The following is a 17,424-nucleotide window of genomic DNA, read 5'->3' as shown; positions in this document are numbered from 1 at the left end:
ATAACATTTTTGCTGACTTAAGTAGATTGCAGTTTGTTGACTGCTAAGCCCCTCGGAGTCTCAGTGGATGTATCACCCTCATGGAGAATCGCCTTGGGTAGAGAAGCTGCTGTAAATTAGCCGGTGTTAAAATCCTTTAAAGCTCCTTTTAACTACCTCTAACCTTCTGGCTCAGTGTGTGTTTATTCCCACACCGATTTATATCTGTCAGTAGAATCACCAGTGCGATGATTAGGGATAAGTTCAAAGAATGAGCCTTTCATATTTATATTTGTGCAAAGGACAAAGGTCAAACACAACTATTTATTATGTTGCAGCTAGAAATAATCATAATGTGGGGGGGGGGGGATTGTGCTCAATTACTCTTTGTCAAAAAGATAATTATAAGAAGATATATTCATTTTATTATAGATTATGGATGTGATATCATTACTACTACACTATATATAATATACTATTATAAGCTTCAAATAGAAATCCATACAACACATGCTGTTTTCAACTTGATTGCATCCTCTTCTACTAAATCTTACTTTGTGATTTATTTGTGAAATATGCAGACCAAGTCATGCACAACACACTTATCAGAGTTTGCAATCTGTCAAGTGACAGCAGGTCAAAGGCCAAAATAAGTCAACACAATTCATTGAAGGTGACGAAGCAGAAAACTTCTGTCAATATTGACTCCTCTTGTTTACCTACATTTTTCCTACTGGGAGACGTGAGGCAGACAATACCGAACAAGGACAGCAGAATCCTCTGGACCTTTCATCCCCCACGCTCACAAGAGAAATAATGAAAAGTGAAGGACAACTTTTTTAGAAATGAAGAAAACCTCAGCCAAACTAAAGGAAAAGTTTCAATAAAGGGAAGAATGTGTAAACTGGCTTTATCCACCAGACAAGATATATATTTTTATATATTTTCTTTCTTTATAAGAAAAATAAATCCTTGTCACTCGCTGAAGAAGGTTGTCACAGTGAAGACACAGACTATTGTTCCTCATATCAAACGTAAGGTCCTCTTCTTCCTGGCTGTGATAGGTGTGTTTAAACGGGCAAATGACAGCATAATAAAATCACAGACATCCTGTGTGTTACATGCCTAACAAACAGCAGGAAGCAGACAGCTGTGTGAATACAGGTAAACGTGTTTCTTCCCTTCCCCTGCTGATCCACCATGTATATGGTATTCCTGTAGATTCCTGCAGATATGAGTCTTCCGGTAGGATGGTGACACAAATTGTATTTGCTGAAGGTCCAAACAAGGGAATAAACACATCCAGATCAAACCATTACACCCTGACAACTTCTCTTTTTCACCCACATAGGATCGTTCCTGCTTAGTGTTGGCCTTATTGAGCTATGATTGGCTGGTCACATTGACCTCAGCACATCATCAATCACAGCCGCCTCCAGGTGCCCCAGTTTTTCTCTCCCCTTATTTGTCTCTGAAGGGCCAATGCCGTGATGGATATCACCATAGGGATATCGTTCATCTCTTCGGGGGCTGGTAATGGGGTGGGACCACCCCCACATTCAGGCACGGAGACATAAGAGAACATAAAGATATGTGGAGAACAAGAAGGGGAGGGAGAGAGGTTAAACAACAGGCCATTTAGGGCTTATATGGTGATACATCCAGGACTGATGCTCTGCACTGAATAAGATGTGTCAGCCTCTGCTGCAAGTAACAGCTCCTCTATGCTGAAGAATATTGCATCCAGCTCCTTCAATGCCTAAAACAATATTATTGCATTTAAAGGCTCTATAAGAAAGATAAATGGATTAGATTCATCCAAGAAAAATATATTAATTCAGCCCAATTTGTTGTTCAACATGCACCTCAAAAGAGCTGCTGTGGATAATAAATAACATCTTAACAGCAGGTGGAGCTGTCTATACAGTTAATGGACCCAGAAAGAGGCTTTTTGTTCTTTCTTCAAATTGAAATAGATAACAATGCATGCGTGAATAGATTGCCCTTCCAACTCCTGTTTAATCAGTATGAGTATGAGCTACATTTATTTAAATCAATTTTATCATGTGGACTGTGGAGGCTGCTGGTTTCTAAAATATATAGAAAACATAGTCGTCATGAAATTGGGACATGTACACAAAAGATAGGTTTTGCAAACAGATTCAACACTTGCAAATCAGGGCTGCAACCGATATGATTTTTGAATAGCAGTTATAATTTTGCAGCCATTGCAGCCATCATACATGTGGATAATTTATGTGAACAGATTTAATATGACAGGTGAGATAAAAAAAACACAGGATCTATCTGATATTGAAGTTAAGGTGGACTTACATTTTATCAGGAAGATCTGTCTTCCCTCTTCTTCCCACAGGCATTTTAACATCCAAGTGCAGTGTGATCAGGTGCAGTGTGACGCCGTGAACAGCAGATAGCACCATTGGACACATCATGCTCCACTTTTATTTCTCCCTACTTCATACACATGTTTTTGAGTAAGGAGGCGGGTTGAAAGCAGTAGGAAGATGTAATCAATCTGCTTTTTGTATTTTTATAATGTGTATGCACTATAGTCTCCTTTCTGACCTGTTAAACCATAACATCGCCCTTTCTCACTAAAATTCTTATTTAAAACAACACAAAAAAGGAAAAACAATATGTATATTCAAAACAGTTCCTTTGATACCTGAAGTTCATGCCTGTTCTCACGGGGATGCAATTTACAGTACATCAAAGAGGCATGGAAACAAGCGAGGGCTGGGAAGAGAGGGGGTTGTATACTTATCTCAGGCAGTGTACTGACAAATACCCACTATGCGGCATTGCATAATGTTACACTGGGGCGTCTCATTACATCAATACATGTATGCTGTAACAATGCTGCAAGAAAGTCAAAGTGTGACGGAATGCACGGAAGATGCACTACAACATATCTCAGATGGATTGGTCAGGTTCATCAGAGACTCGATCCTTTGAATTGTGCATCTTAGAAAAGCAGATCTTTAGTTTCTCACATCCATACACCAGTAAATCCCATTGCGGCATCTAATCAAGAATGGCAGCCTCCTTAGCAACACTTTTCAGTTACTTGTACTTTAATTATAATTATATTGTGCGACATTCACACTGCCTTCACTTTCTTAGCAACATATTACACCTCTTTCTTCTTCTCTAAACATTTATCTTTTTACATTACATTCCATTGCTTTTATCCAAAGCGACTTACAATAAGTGCATTCGACCAGGAAGACACAACCTTGAAGAAAACAGAAAAGTACATCAGGTTTCATAGAGCCAAACATTTCAAGTGCTATTCAACTGGCTATAGATAAGCCAGTCCTTTATTAGTATATAAGTGCTCTGTTAGCAGTTCTTTGTTAGTAATTCTATCGCTCAAAGTGGAGTCGAAAGAGATGCGTTTTCAGTCTGCGCCGGAATATGTGCAGGCTTTCTGCTGTCCTGATGTCAATGGGGAGCTCATTCCACCATTTTGGAGCCAGGATAGCAAACCCACATGTTTTTGCTGATGGGAACTTGGGTCCCCCTCGCAGCGAGGGTGCAGCGAGTTGTTTGGCTGATGCAGAGCGGAGTGCACACGCTGGGGTGTACAGTTTAACCATGTCCTGGATGTAGGAAGGGCCAGATCCATTCGCAGCATGGTACGCAAGTACCAGTGTCTTGAAGTGGATTCTAGTAGTTACCGGAAGCCAGTGAAGGGAGCGGAGGAGCGGCGTGGTGTGGGAGAATTTAGGAAGGTTGAAGACCAGACGAGCCGCTGCATTCTGGATGAGCTGCAGAGGTCGGATGGCACATGCAGGTAGACCAGCCAGGAGGGAGTTGCAGTAGTCTAGGCGTGAGGTGACGAGAGCCTGGACCAGAACCTGCGTGGCTTTCTGGGTCAGCTGGGGACGTATCTTCCTGATGTTGTAAAGTGTGTATCTGCAGCAGCGGGTTGTAGCAGCGATGTTTGCAGTGAAGGACAGTTTGTTATCTTGGGTCACACCCAGATTCCTTGCAGTCTGAGTCGGGGAAACAACAGAGGTGCCGATGTTGATTGTCAGGTCAAGAGTGGGACAATCTTTTCCTGGAAGGAAAAGCAGTTCAGTCTTGTTGAGCTTGAGGTGATGAGCAGACATCCACTGAGAGATGTCAGCTAGACAAGCAGAGATGCGTGCGACGACCTGGGTCTCTGAGCGGGGAAAGGACAGAATTAATTGGGTGTCGTCAGCGTAGCAGTGGTATGAAAAACCATGCGGACTGATCCGAGCGAGTTTGTGTACAGGGAGAAGAGGAGGGGACCAAGAACAGAGCCCTGAGGGACTCCTGTAGTTAATTGACAAGGGTCGGACTTGGACCCTCTCCAAGTTACCCTGTAGGTACGGTCTTTGAGGTATGAGGTTACGAAGGAAAGTGCAGAGCCTGAAACTCCAAGTTCTTGGAGAATGAGAAGGAATATCTGATGATTCACCGTGTCGAATGCAGCAGACAGGTCCAACAGGATGATGACAGAGGAGAGAGATTCTGCTTTGGCAGTGTGCAGTTCCTCAGTGCCAGCAATGAGAGCAGTTTCTGTGGAGTGACCTGCCTTGAAACCAGACTGGTGCGGATCCAGAAGGTTGTTCTGATGGAGATAACAGGAGAGTTGTTTAAAGACAGCGCGTTCAAGTGTTTTAGACGGGAACGGGAGGAGAGAGACAGGCCTGTAGTTTATAACATCAGACGGGTTGAGAGTGGGTTTCTTTAGGAGAGGGTTGACTTGCCTCCTTGAGACTGTTTGGAAAGTGACCAGAAGTTAGAGAAGTTTTGATGAAATGGGTGAGAAACGGTAGAATATCAGGAGCGATAGTCTGAAGGAGGTTTGAAGGGATAGGGTCCAGAGGACAGGTGGTAGGGCGGGCAGAGGTAATGAGGGTAAGAACCTCACTTGGAGAGAGAGGGGAAAAGGAGGTCAGTGTGTGGGTGAAAGGAGGGTCTGGTGACCCAGCGGTGAGTAAAGGTGAGTCAGAAAAAGAAGAGCGAATATCATCAACCTTTTTTTCAAAGTGGTTAACAAAGTCGCTTGACAGAAGGGAGGAGGGGGGAGGGGGGAGGGGCTTTGGGAGGGTCCAAGAGGGTGGAGAAGATGGAAAATAGTTTTTTGGGATTGGAATAGGAAGATTGGATCTTATCTTGAAAGAAAGTCCTTTTTGCCTGAGAGATCGAAGCAGAGAAAGAGGAGAGGAGAGCCTGATAGGTTAGGAGGTCGTCACGGTGTTTGGATTTCCACCGTTTCCGCTCTGCTGCCCTAAGGATGGTTATATTAGCATGCAGGGCGTCATTTAGCCAGGGAGCAGGAGGGGACTGACAAGCCTGCCGAGATGTGAGAGGACAGAGAGGATGAGAGAGTAGAGAGGAGAGTTTCTGCAGCAGAGTTTGGAGGCAGGAGTTGGAACGAGTCAGACGAAGGGAGGGCTGAGAGCACTGATGAGGCAAAGGTAGAGGGGGAGAGGGAACGAAGGTTACGGCGGACAGGTGCAGGATGAGAAGAGATTAGTTTGTTATGTTTGGAAAGGGGTCGAGAGAATGAAATGAAGAAGTGATCGGATGTGTGGAGCGGGTTTACAGAGAGGTTAGAAGTAGTGCAGTTCCTTGAGAATATGAGATCAAGGACATTGCCAGCTTTATGAGTCTGTGGGGATGGAGACAGTGAGAAAGCAAAGGCGGTTAACAGAGATGTTAGTTCGTCTATTTTCCCTGTCTGGAGGTTGAAGTCTCCGAGAAGTACAGCGGGAGGGCCGGTTTCAGGGATGTGTGAGAGGAGATGATCTAATTCCTCCAAGAAGTCTCCCAAGGCGCCTGGTGGACGGTAGAGAACAACAATGGTTAATTGTATAGGATGGATTACTGTGACGGCATGGAATTCAAAGGTGGAAGGAGTGAAGTTAGGTAGCTTGAAGAGGGAAAAGCTCCATTTGGGAGAGAGCAGGAGACCAGTGCCCCCTCCTCTGCCAGTGGGTCTGGGTGTATGGGAGAAGGAATATGCTGTGGAGAGAGCTGCTGGGGTGGATGTGTTGAATGGAGTAATCCAGGTCTCAGTGAGAGCAAAGAAATCCAGGGTATGCAGGGAGGCGTAGCCAGAGATGAAGTCAGCCTTAGGAACAGCTGACTGGCAGTTCCACAGGCCACCTGACATTTTTAGTTTGTATTAGGATTTGACAAACACAACATATGATGTGGGCTTTTGGTATTGATTCAAATAATTAAAACCTGTCGAAATTGCATCTTCAAAATTGAGAATATACTTCATTTGTGCTTTTGATTTATCACATTTTCAATTAAGTTAAATTGAATACTTACTGCACTCACTCTATCTGAAGTCAAACATAATGTCAACATATTGTTTGAATGAATTGATAAACCATTTTTTTGGAAATGCTCTCTCTTCAGTGGGAGGGGCTTGTCACTGTTTGATTGACAGCACCTGGCAGGCTGAGCGTTGTAGAGGAACTAAAGACAAGGTCAACAAACATTTGCTGCAGCTTACAGTACATGCCATGGACATACAGCTAGTATTTTAGTATTGTAGTTTCGACAAGTAAGAACCAGGTTGCATTATCCAGACCAAAGTGATGCTTGCAGGTATTTTACATGTTATTTAAAATGCTGCAGCTGAGCAGCTTAGCTAGTTATCTTCAAACTGATGTTAGCTGTGTGCTTGTCCTTGGTTTGTTTGGGGGCTAATTCAACAAACAATGCCTGACAAGACGTTTGCATATGTTTTTAAGTTGGATACAAATAAGACTCAAGCAGGTAAGCTAATGTGAGTTTTGTAAAGTGTTGAGTTGTGTTGTGTAACAGGCCAATTCATTATTGACGCTCCCGGTTTATGCAAATATGATTTTAATTAGGTTTTCAATCTAACTTAGAGTCCTCTGATTAATAAATGCAAGGATAGGAAGTGTCAATCATGAAACAAAACAAAATAGATGTGTTTGTAATTAAGGACACCGTGATTTTAAGGCAGATAGAAGACAAAAGTCAGCACATTCAACATTTATTTACATTTTCTGGAAATAAACTTATATCCTTTTTAGCACAATCAACTCATCAGCTCTCATGTACATATACCAAATCAATAGCTAACCCTTATGCTTTATGTTTCGATCAAGGTGACCCCAACAATGTCTGTGTGAATTTTAATCTTTTGAGATGGCTGAAAAATATTGTGCTGTTCAGTCTGCAGGAAGAGAGGGAGACAGAGGGGAGAGAGAGCGAGACCATGACAAAAGATACTGTTAATGATTTCATTTGAAAAGCAAAAATGGAAATGGACTTGATAATAGCAAATGGAGGTAAAGGAGCTGAATAGCGGCTTTGGGTAGAAGAAATTGGCGTTTCAAAGTAAAAAATATATTTTTCTAATGGAGCTTTTAAATTGAACCCTCGACTGATAAAAGACTGGATTTATCTACATTCTGGAAATGTTCCTCTTATGAGATGGATCCATTGGAATTGGGAGAGCATTAAGCAAAAGTATCACTTTTTACCGCCCTAACAAGCCATTTTATTCATGGAACAAAAACACATAAGGGCCTTCAAACAAACTTGTTGATGTCTCTTTGAAAAGACAACAGCATACAAAAAGCCTCTCAACTATCTGAATAAATGTGTCCAAAACAACAGTTGTATCCTGCTGCAACATTCATACCAGGTGATTATAAATTCCATTAGCAGATCTTCCGCTGTGAAAACCTCACCTAATGGTAGTGATTATGCCCAGTGGGTTTTTGGCTGGTTGGAAAGCATCCGGTTAGCTCAGTGTTAGCACTTCTCTCCCCAAGTCCCCCTGCTGCTCAGTCCAGCTGTGAGGTCAGTGAGCTCCAGCTAAACCTCAGATGGTTTGGTAACAGGAAATCACTTGTACACAGTACACCAATGTACACAGTTGGTGGGTTTCTGACTTTTTCCAGTGCACTGTGGAGACACACAAAGGAGAAAATATGGGGATTTAGGTTTTTTCAGTTTCTTGAAATTTTTGGACGTGGCTACTAGGGGTGTAACGGTTCACAAACATTTCGGTTCGGTACGTACCTCGGTTTTTAGGTCACGGTTCGGTTCGGTACGTTTTCGGTACAGCAGAAAAAATTATCACAAAACATAACATATTTTTTTTAAATTATTATTAAACTGTGAATAATGTATTCACTCAAATAAATACAAAATATAATAAAATAAACATTAAGGTGCAGCTTTTCGATGAACTGAAATAATCTGTATTTGAACTGTACTGTACTAGCACCTAAGCAGCCAGTTAGACATAATGACTTGCTTGTCATTGTATTTTCATGTTGTTTGAAAGAAAGATGTACTTGTCCACATTGCTTGCCGAAAGGGCAGATCTGCTGGCACTAGCAATGTCTCCTGCTGTGGAGACCACCCTCTCGCTAGGGACAGAGGTAGCAGATACAGCCAGGTAGCGCTTTGCTAACATGGCAACATAAGGATATTTGACGTTTGTAATAGCTTTGGCTCGGTCTGAAATTTTTGCGAGTGGTGGAGGCTAAATGCTAGCGGGAGTTGGGTTTGCACTTCAGTCTTTTGGTACCGGTGATATTCACGTTCGGGTGATGCCTTTTCAAATGAGTGTGCAAGTGTGATGTGTTGCCAGCCGCGTAACCAATTTTAGTTGAACAATGCCGACAAACAGCGTTGGTTCGGTCCACCTGTCTTTGTCCGTCATCCTTGTTCGTAACTGCGAAACTAAAATGTTCCCAAACCGGACACTTCAATGATGCTGGAGGATTTTCGAGCTCAACTTTATCTGCGTTCGCCATTTCGACAGTTCCTCAAATTACTGACAACATTTGAACGCATCCCTCTGACCAGCTCGTCCAATGAAATGACTTGCTCGCTCTATGACGCGTTGATCACAATGGGAGCAAATTACTCTGAATGCTGCGACGCAGCACCTGAGAATGCTTCCAAGAAGTTGTTCACGTTCTCATTTTTTTACGTTTAACGTTATATGCGTTCGGTACACTTCGGTACACACGTGTACCGAACCGAAGGGCCCGTACCGAATAATTTCGGTACGGGTACGTGTACCGTTACACCCCTAGTGGCTACTATGTTCATGTTTTCTTTTGTCTTTTAGTTTGTAAAGATCTCCTTTTCTATAGTGGATCCCTTCACCTCTTGCTCTGTTTGCTGTAGGGTTGAAGTGGTATTGAGGCACACTCTTAACCCACCCCCACCACCGCCTGCATTATTGAACATGCTGCAGCACGACTAGAAGGTAAGACATCACCAGGTTAGAGTCCCACTATCAGGTTCAGTTGTAGTGGTCAAGCTATATTTAAATCAGGGCCAGGGCTGTTCTGCGACAGGCATTGATCACATTAACATTTGTTAATCTTTGAGTGGATCCTGTCTGCCTTTTAACATCATTGGTGTTGAGTTCAGGGGCCCTAATCCCTATCAACAAGACTTAATTGGAAAACAAATTGTAAATCAACATATCCACAATAAAGCCATAATGCCCTATATTTTTGGTTTTGGTTATTTCCCAACAAGACACATAATTAAATTGGCTCATTGATTTTTCTAAATGATCTGTCTTATATCTCTCACAGGCTCCGCCCTCTACTGGACTATATGGGTACTACCCTCTATGCAAGCATTCTCCCACTGAGACTTCTATAGACGTAGCCGGCCTTGGGCGGGCCTACCTGAATGCGCGCGCATCACACCGTATAAAAGGAGGCCTCGCCTCCTGACTATCATCCTTTTCTCTTCAGCAGCGGAAGTGATTCCACGAGAGACTTAGACGTTTTAAAGAAGAAGAAAGAGTTATCATACATCCAGGGAGTCGCCATTGCTAGAGACCCGGGCCTGTCCTTCGTGCCCTGGCTGAAATAGCGGGCGCCGATCTCCAACACCTTGCTTCGAGTGGTTGGGGGACCAGGACATGACCGAGGCGGTGCCATTCACGTTCGCCAGTAGAGAGGTGAGACGAAGGGAGAGGTGCCGGCACAGAGATCCCGTGCCCGCGGCGCCCTCCACCTCTTCGGCCCACCCCGTGGAACCGGCGTGCCGGCACTCACGGGGACGGGCTTTCCGTCTTTACGGATCTGGCTGGCGGGGGGAGAAAATCTCTCCGCCCGGGACGAGGGGGCGAATCCCGCCTCCTCCCTGTATAATGCACAGATAACTATAGGTTACTTACGTAACCCCAGGTCTCAGAGTAACATGAAGTGAGATGTCTCACTATGGATGCGCCTCATCGCGGAGCAAACAGAAGCATCAATCTCATTACGCCAATCCTGATTGGCTGGTGATCTTGACATCAACGTCAGGGGAAATCACCCCCTATAAGTAGCCTGCGCCACGACGCATGCGTCATTCAAAATAAGCACCTCTTCTCGCTTCACCATAGCAAGGAGGGCCGTCTGGTGAGACATCTCACTTCATGTTACTCTGAGTCCTGGGGTTACGTAAGTAACCTATAGTTCTCATTCATAACACTCCGTTCGATGTCTCACTATGGGATATTGTAGCTCCCGTATTGCCAGGCGAGCTTATCTCGAAGATCACCGATCAACCAGAATTTAACAGCTGGAGTCCCGACTCAACAAGGTGCCCAGCACTGCTCAGGCCACGCTTGGAGCGGAGACGTCTAGCCTGTAAAAGCGGACAAAAGTGAGCGGCGAAGACCAGCTTGCCGCTGCACAGATGTCTTGGATGGAAACACCCTTGAACAAAGCCCAGGATGTAGCCAGGCCCCGAGTCGAGTGAGCCCGCAGACCCGAAGGTGCTTGCAGATTCTGACTCGTATAGGCCAAAGCAATTGCCTCCACGATCCAGTGGGAGAGCCGTTGCTTAGTAACAGGCTTACCCTTGTGAGGATTAGCCCAGGACACGAAGAGTTGGTCATTAAGACGAAGCTCTTTTGATCTGTCCATATATGTGTGTAAAGCCCGGACTGGACACAACAGATCCTGCTGCTGCTGCTCCCCGGAGGAAACCAGCTGCGGAGGAAATGCCTCAATGTCAATTGGGGTACACGAACCAACCACCCTTGGTGTAAAGGCAGGGTTGGGTTTCAACAACACTCTCGTTTGCTCTGGGGCGAACTGAGTGCATGAGGGATGTACAGACAGTGCATGGATATCGCTGACCCGCTTGGCGGATGCCAGGGCCAGTAACAGCACTGTCTTGAGTGACAGATGTTTCATGTCAGCTCCTTCCAGGGGTTCAAATGGGGTCATTTTGAGCCCATTTAAAACCACTGTCAGGTCCCATAAGGGCACCAGCGACCTGGAGACAGGGAGGAGCCTGCGCGCTCCCTTCATAAAACGGCAAACCAAAGGATGTTGGCTAGCCGTCTTACCCTCAAAGCCCACATGGCATGCAGCAATAGCAGCCAGGTACACCTTGATCGTGGAGAAAGCTCTGTGTTTTTCGATCAAGTCCTGTAGAAATGATAAAATCACCCCGACAGGACATTGAAAAGAGACGTGTCCTTTTTGAAGGCACCACTCCTCAAACACCCTCCACTTACAGTCGTAAAGAGACCTGGTGGAGGAAGCTCTCGCACTCTGAATAGTGTTTATCCCCTTCTGAGGGAGTCCCACTGTATTCAGATTGTACCACTCACGGGTCAGGCCCATAGTGCCCCGCGCTCTGGGCGTGAGTAAAGGATCGCCCCCCCCGCCTGAGACAATCTGTCCCTGCGTGGTGGGGGCTGCCACGACTGCCCGCACAACAGCTGATATATCTCCGCCAGCCCGTACGTTGCGGGCTAGGACGGAAACATCAGAGTAAGTGTGTGGCGTTGCTCCTTCACTCTGGCCAGAGTTGGGGGTAACAGAGCCAGGGGTGGGAACACGCACAGGGGACCCGGAGGTCAATCGTGTACGAGTGTGTCCCCGCCTAACAGTGCGTTTAAATCGTGCATTAAAGAGAACAGCTGTCATTGAGCATTTTCTCCTTTTGCGAACAGACTTAACGCGGCTCCGCCGTAACGCACCCACAGCGGACTCCCGATCCTTGGATGAGGAGTCCAGTCTGCATAGAGTGGTACACCTCTGGACAGTAATTCTGTCCCGAGGTGCATAACTCCCGGTACCTGTGTCGCTCTCAGAGAGAGGAGACGTCTGCCGCTCCAAGGGATCAGTTTGTGTGCCAGTGTGTGTGACTGGAGACAACGCAACCTCCCCTGCGGTTCATACACGATATCGTGTTGTCTGTCCTCACGAGGACATGGTGTCCTCTGAGAGAAGGCAGGAAGCGTTTTAAGGTGGGGAACACTGCTAAAAGCTCCGGGTAGTTTACGTGTGCCCGCTGGAGGTCTCTGCTCTAGGGACCTCTCACCGGGCGACCTTCGTAAATACCCTATCAGCCTGTCTGACCTGCGTCCGTGGTGACCACCTTCTGTGAAAAGACAGCACCTGTAGGCGCGTAGTGGTGAGATCAGCAGTGGAGCGCGCGCTCACACAAGAGCATGCGGCGGTGCGTTCAGGGTCCTCAGTAAATAATCGGCCCTTTCTGTGTCAACCCTCCATGGGCAAATCTTCCCTTCGCGGGGAGTTTTTGCGGCGGAACGGGTCACCAGAGAGCAGAGATGGGGACTCGAGTCTGCGACTCGGACGTCGCACTTAAGTCGCACACACAGAGACTTGAGACTTGACTTGGACTCGTGACCAAAAGACTTCAGACTCGACTTGGACTCGTGTGTTGGGACTCGTGAACAATCATTGTGTTTTCTATTTTTGGCGTATTAAAGGTGGGGTAGGTACATTTGAGAGAAACCGGCTCGAGATCGCTAGAATTTGAAAATACACAACCGGAGATAATCTGCTAGAGGCTGCTACTTCCTTATAGAGCCCGCCTCCTCCAACACACACGAACGAGCACATGACCAATGAGGGCACGAGATAAGTTTGTGCCCAGATGGAAGGCTGACAGGCAGGTAGGCCATCCAGTTACTTTAGCCGGGCTCATTACGCAGACGTGCGCGCCTCTGTTACTACCTCGTAGTAACACCATGGCGACCGGCGGCACACCTGCGGCTGTACCACTTGTAATTAGGTTCAACTACAAACACTTCGAACAAAACGCCGGCGGCACCAACAAAAGGAGCGCACACTGCAAAGTCTGCAATATCAAAATCAAGGATGCTGGCGCAACAACGTCGGATTTCATTAGGCACTTGAAAACTCACCCGGAGAGGTCAGTCACATTAACGCATGGACGGTTAGCAAACATGTTTAGCTCAGCATCAGCTGTGTAATGTTAACTTAGCTTGCTACTAGCTTTGTAACTGAATATTTGAAAAGATGAGTGAATGTTTGCTTGTCACACTTGTTTGAGTTGAGTGGCGTTGACATCCAACTCTTGACATGACATAAAAAAGGTCGGTAACGTTAATCATTACGTTCCGCTGCCACTGGCTAACGTTAAACGTAGAAAATACATAGTTACATACATAAATACATATGTGGGTTTATACAGTAGGCAGGTTACAGGTTTATTGTTGACCACGTAGCGTTAATGTTACAGGTTTATCAGGTTACCATGACACTGGCTTTGAGTGAGAGGATAGAGGAATATGTTTATTAATAGTAGACTTAAAAGATGTCATTAGAGACCCAGTGTATAATAACACAGTAAATGCTTTGAATTTCTTAGTGCAGTATTCTGAACAGACTGGATAGCAGCAGACAATAGAAGGCTTATTACAACCAGAAGAGACATGAGACTTTTATTTTTTTTGAGACTTGACTTGGACTCTTGACCAAAGACTTGAGACTTGATCAAGTCTCACCCCACAAAGACTTGAGACTTGACTTGGACTCGTGACCAAAGACTTGAGACTTGACTTGGACTTGCAAAAAAAGACTTGTGAACATCTCTGCCAGAGAGTATCACAGCTTCATAGCTGCTGCCCCACAGCTGAGGGCCTGTCCATTAACCAACCCAGTCTCACGGCATTTCGTGTTCACCAACACGATTTTTAATCTATTGATTCGTGTTCACCATCACGATTTGCCCCTTTTTTTCGTGTTGCACAGCACGATTTTAAAAGCAATGTATTTCTACTGGTAACGTGTTTCGTGCCTGCAGGCTGCAGCACGTCTTTTTCTCCGGTCGGGTCGTGGAAGACCGGAAGCTGTGTGGTTCATAAAAACATGTTCTTACTCAATATCAAGCCACAATTATTGCTTTTATTTTAAATCATATAATTTCGGACTTTTGTTGCCGTCTGTGAGGAAAATAAATGGGGCTCAGAGCCTCAGGATACTGAAATCTGTATTTTTAAATATTTCTTCCTTCTAATTTGTTATTCTTTTCAAAATAACACACTGTTATTTACTCACCAATAACACACAATTATCCTTGCTTTTATTTATTGGTTTAATTCCATAATCTCGGGCTTTTTTGGTGTCCGTCAGGAACTGAATTTCAAAATAAAAATAACCGGAAACAGACGTAGGCCTGTAAGGGACATTTCGAGCATCATTGCGATTGTCAACATTTCTGAGTTTAGGATGGCCGAAGACACTACCCATAATCCCCAGCTATCGTTTAGGACTACAGTTCCCGTAAGGTTACGCAGAGCGTCAAACAGCTGTGTGAAATGGAATGAAACCACGCCAGATTATCCAAAACTGGAATCGAACACCCCCCCAGAACTAAACATGCTGGCTATTGTGTTTCGCAAAATGTTCTATGGGACGTCACGTCTCTACTGAACGTTTTCGTTTTTCCCACAATTAGAAGTTGCCATTATTAAACACATTGGTGTTATCAAATGTAAAACATATAATTAATAAATGGGTGAAAATCGCTGTCCATAATGCGCAGCATTAATATATAGCATTAATATATACCCACATGACAGCTCATTGCTACTTTGTAATTCTACTCCACTACAATTCAGAGGTTAAGCTGGTATTTTTACTCCACTGCATTTATTTGAGTTACTTTGCAGATTCTGATTAATTATGTGAAATATAAACAACCCTTAAATCAGACTTTAGTTACACCTGAGTAAAATTCAGGTAAGGTGATTGTCAAGTGCCAACAATCAGGAGAGATATTTGATAGTTGGTGCTTGAGAAGACTAAACATGTATCTGCAATTGACATGAATGGAAACAAGTCATAAAGTATATTCATTACTCGTTATTCTCTACTAATAGTTAATTAAAGACTGTATATTATGGCTATTTTGCACATCCCCTTCAAGATTTTCAAAGGTTTATTGACATATCATACACAACTACGGTGTAGTTATGCAATGAATGAAAAACTTGGGTCACAGGTTCCTCAACAGTGCATTACAAGACATCTATCAATATGTGTGTACCTCCACCATTAAACTGTCATATTCTGCACATTTCTTATTCTATCTACATACATAAGAGTATAATTAATATGTATAATATCAGTTAAAATAAGTGCTTCAACATAGTAAATATATTGCAGGAAAGCAATATATTAGACGTTAATTACTTTGTCAGGCTTAATATTTAATATTTAATGTTTAAATAAAGGTTAATCCGTTTTTCTGTTTTGCACCTCCTCCTATTAATATCTGTGCATCCTGCACTAAACTGTTTTATTGTAGAGATCACTTATAGTATCTTCTTGATTTTTTATATTCTATATTTCTATATTTATACTTTCCCCCTATGAAAGTATGTACTCTGTACAATAATTCAATAACGTGCTTTAACCACTAGGAGGTGCACACAAGGTGCACACAGCCATAATAACTTTGTATTATTAGTGTGTATGTACAACATCTGAAGATGTATAGTTTTATGCATGCTTTCACATCATTTTACAGCATATTGCTATACTATTTCAGACTCAGTATTTACATTCTTACATTCAAAGAAAATCAGTAATATCTTTTAAAACTACAGTCCTTTTATATCAGCTGTGCACCGTTATGGTGTAAATATAACCTATCTATGAATTAGATCAAATGTAAAAGTCAGCCGAATTAGTGTTGATACTGCAAGGAGACGTATTGTGTGAAGAGAAATTGAAGATGTTGTTTAATTGTTGATATATTTATGATCCACGTCAAGTATTCAGTTTCGGCGCCATTTCTTCCAGTTTTTCCAAAGGTCTTCTCATCAGGGCTCTCTAAATAAAGAACTACGGCAGATCTGTAATATGTAATGCAGCCGAACCGTGTATTACAATGCCGTTATGTGATGACTTTCAAAGAGAAAAGCAAGAGCACTCGGAATTAAGTATTATTTTATACTTTTTAAATGTTTTCCGGATTTCATATAATATAAACACCAAATCCCAGCATGCATTGCGGCTAACACATCCAATCAGCGAGCTTAAAACCATAGCTGAGGATCTTGGGTAATCGCTCGAAATGCCGGTTATATTTATTTTGAAATTCAGTTCCTGACGGACGCCGAAAAAGCCCGAGATTATGGAATTAAACCAATAAATAAAAGCAAGGATAATTGTGTGTTATTGGTGAGTAAATAACAGTGTGTTATTTTGAAAAGAATAACAAATTAGAAGGAAAAAAATATTTAAAAATATTTCAGTATCCTGAGGCTCTGAGCCCCATTTATTTTCCTCACAGACGACAACAAAAGTCCGAAATTATACGATTTAAAATAAAAGCAATAACTGTGGCTTGATATTGAGTAAGAACATGTTTTTATGAACCACACAGCTTCCGGTCTTCCACGACCCGACCGGAGAAAAAGACGTGCTGCAGCCTGCAGGCACGAAACACGTTACCAGTAGAAATACATTGCTTTTAAAATCGTGCTGTGCAACACGAAAAAAAGGGGCAAATCGTGTTGGTGAACACGAAATGCCGTGAGACTGGGTTGCCATTAACACAATGTTCTGGGGAATGGAAATTCAGCTGTGTGCTAACAAGGTGGAGGGACAGGAGGACTATTCACTCCAGTTTTTGCAGCGTCCCACTGTACCACATGTCTATTCAGGGTTGCCAACTCTCACGCATCTGGCGTGTGACACACGCTTTCACTCTCAATCTCACGCTCTCACGCTGCCCAAACTATTCTCACGCCAAAACAAGAATACCGAAGACTAGAAACGGTTTTGAAAACTTTTGTCAAGTAGTGATCGTCTTCTCAATAGAACATCTTTGATAATGTCTTCTGGCCAATCAGAATCAAGATAACGGCGTGGTGTTGTTGCAGGAAGTCCCGACGGAGAATACTTTTGCTGTAGTACATCTCTATATAGGCCTACATCGATACAACATTACGTGTTGATAGAAATCAACACGTAATGAAATAAGACCCCACGGTTTGATGATTGATAGGTGTGTGGGCTGTCTTTCATTTTAACACACAGAACAATGGGGGCTATCCACCCTTATCCACAATGTAAAGTAGGCCTAATTCACACAGCCTCTTCCCTCTTCTCTCTGTGAGGAGCAGCAGGTTCAGCT

This window comes from Pseudochaenichthys georgianus, chromosome 9 (genome assembly GCF_902827115.2).
Source record: "Pseudochaenichthys georgianus chromosome 9, fPseGeo1.2, whole genome shotgun sequence".
NCBI classification, from domain to species: Eukaryota; Metazoa; Chordata; class Actinopteri; order Perciformes; family Channichthyidae; genus Pseudochaenichthys; species Pseudochaenichthys georgianus.
This window is presented reverse-complemented; position numbering follows the sequence as displayed.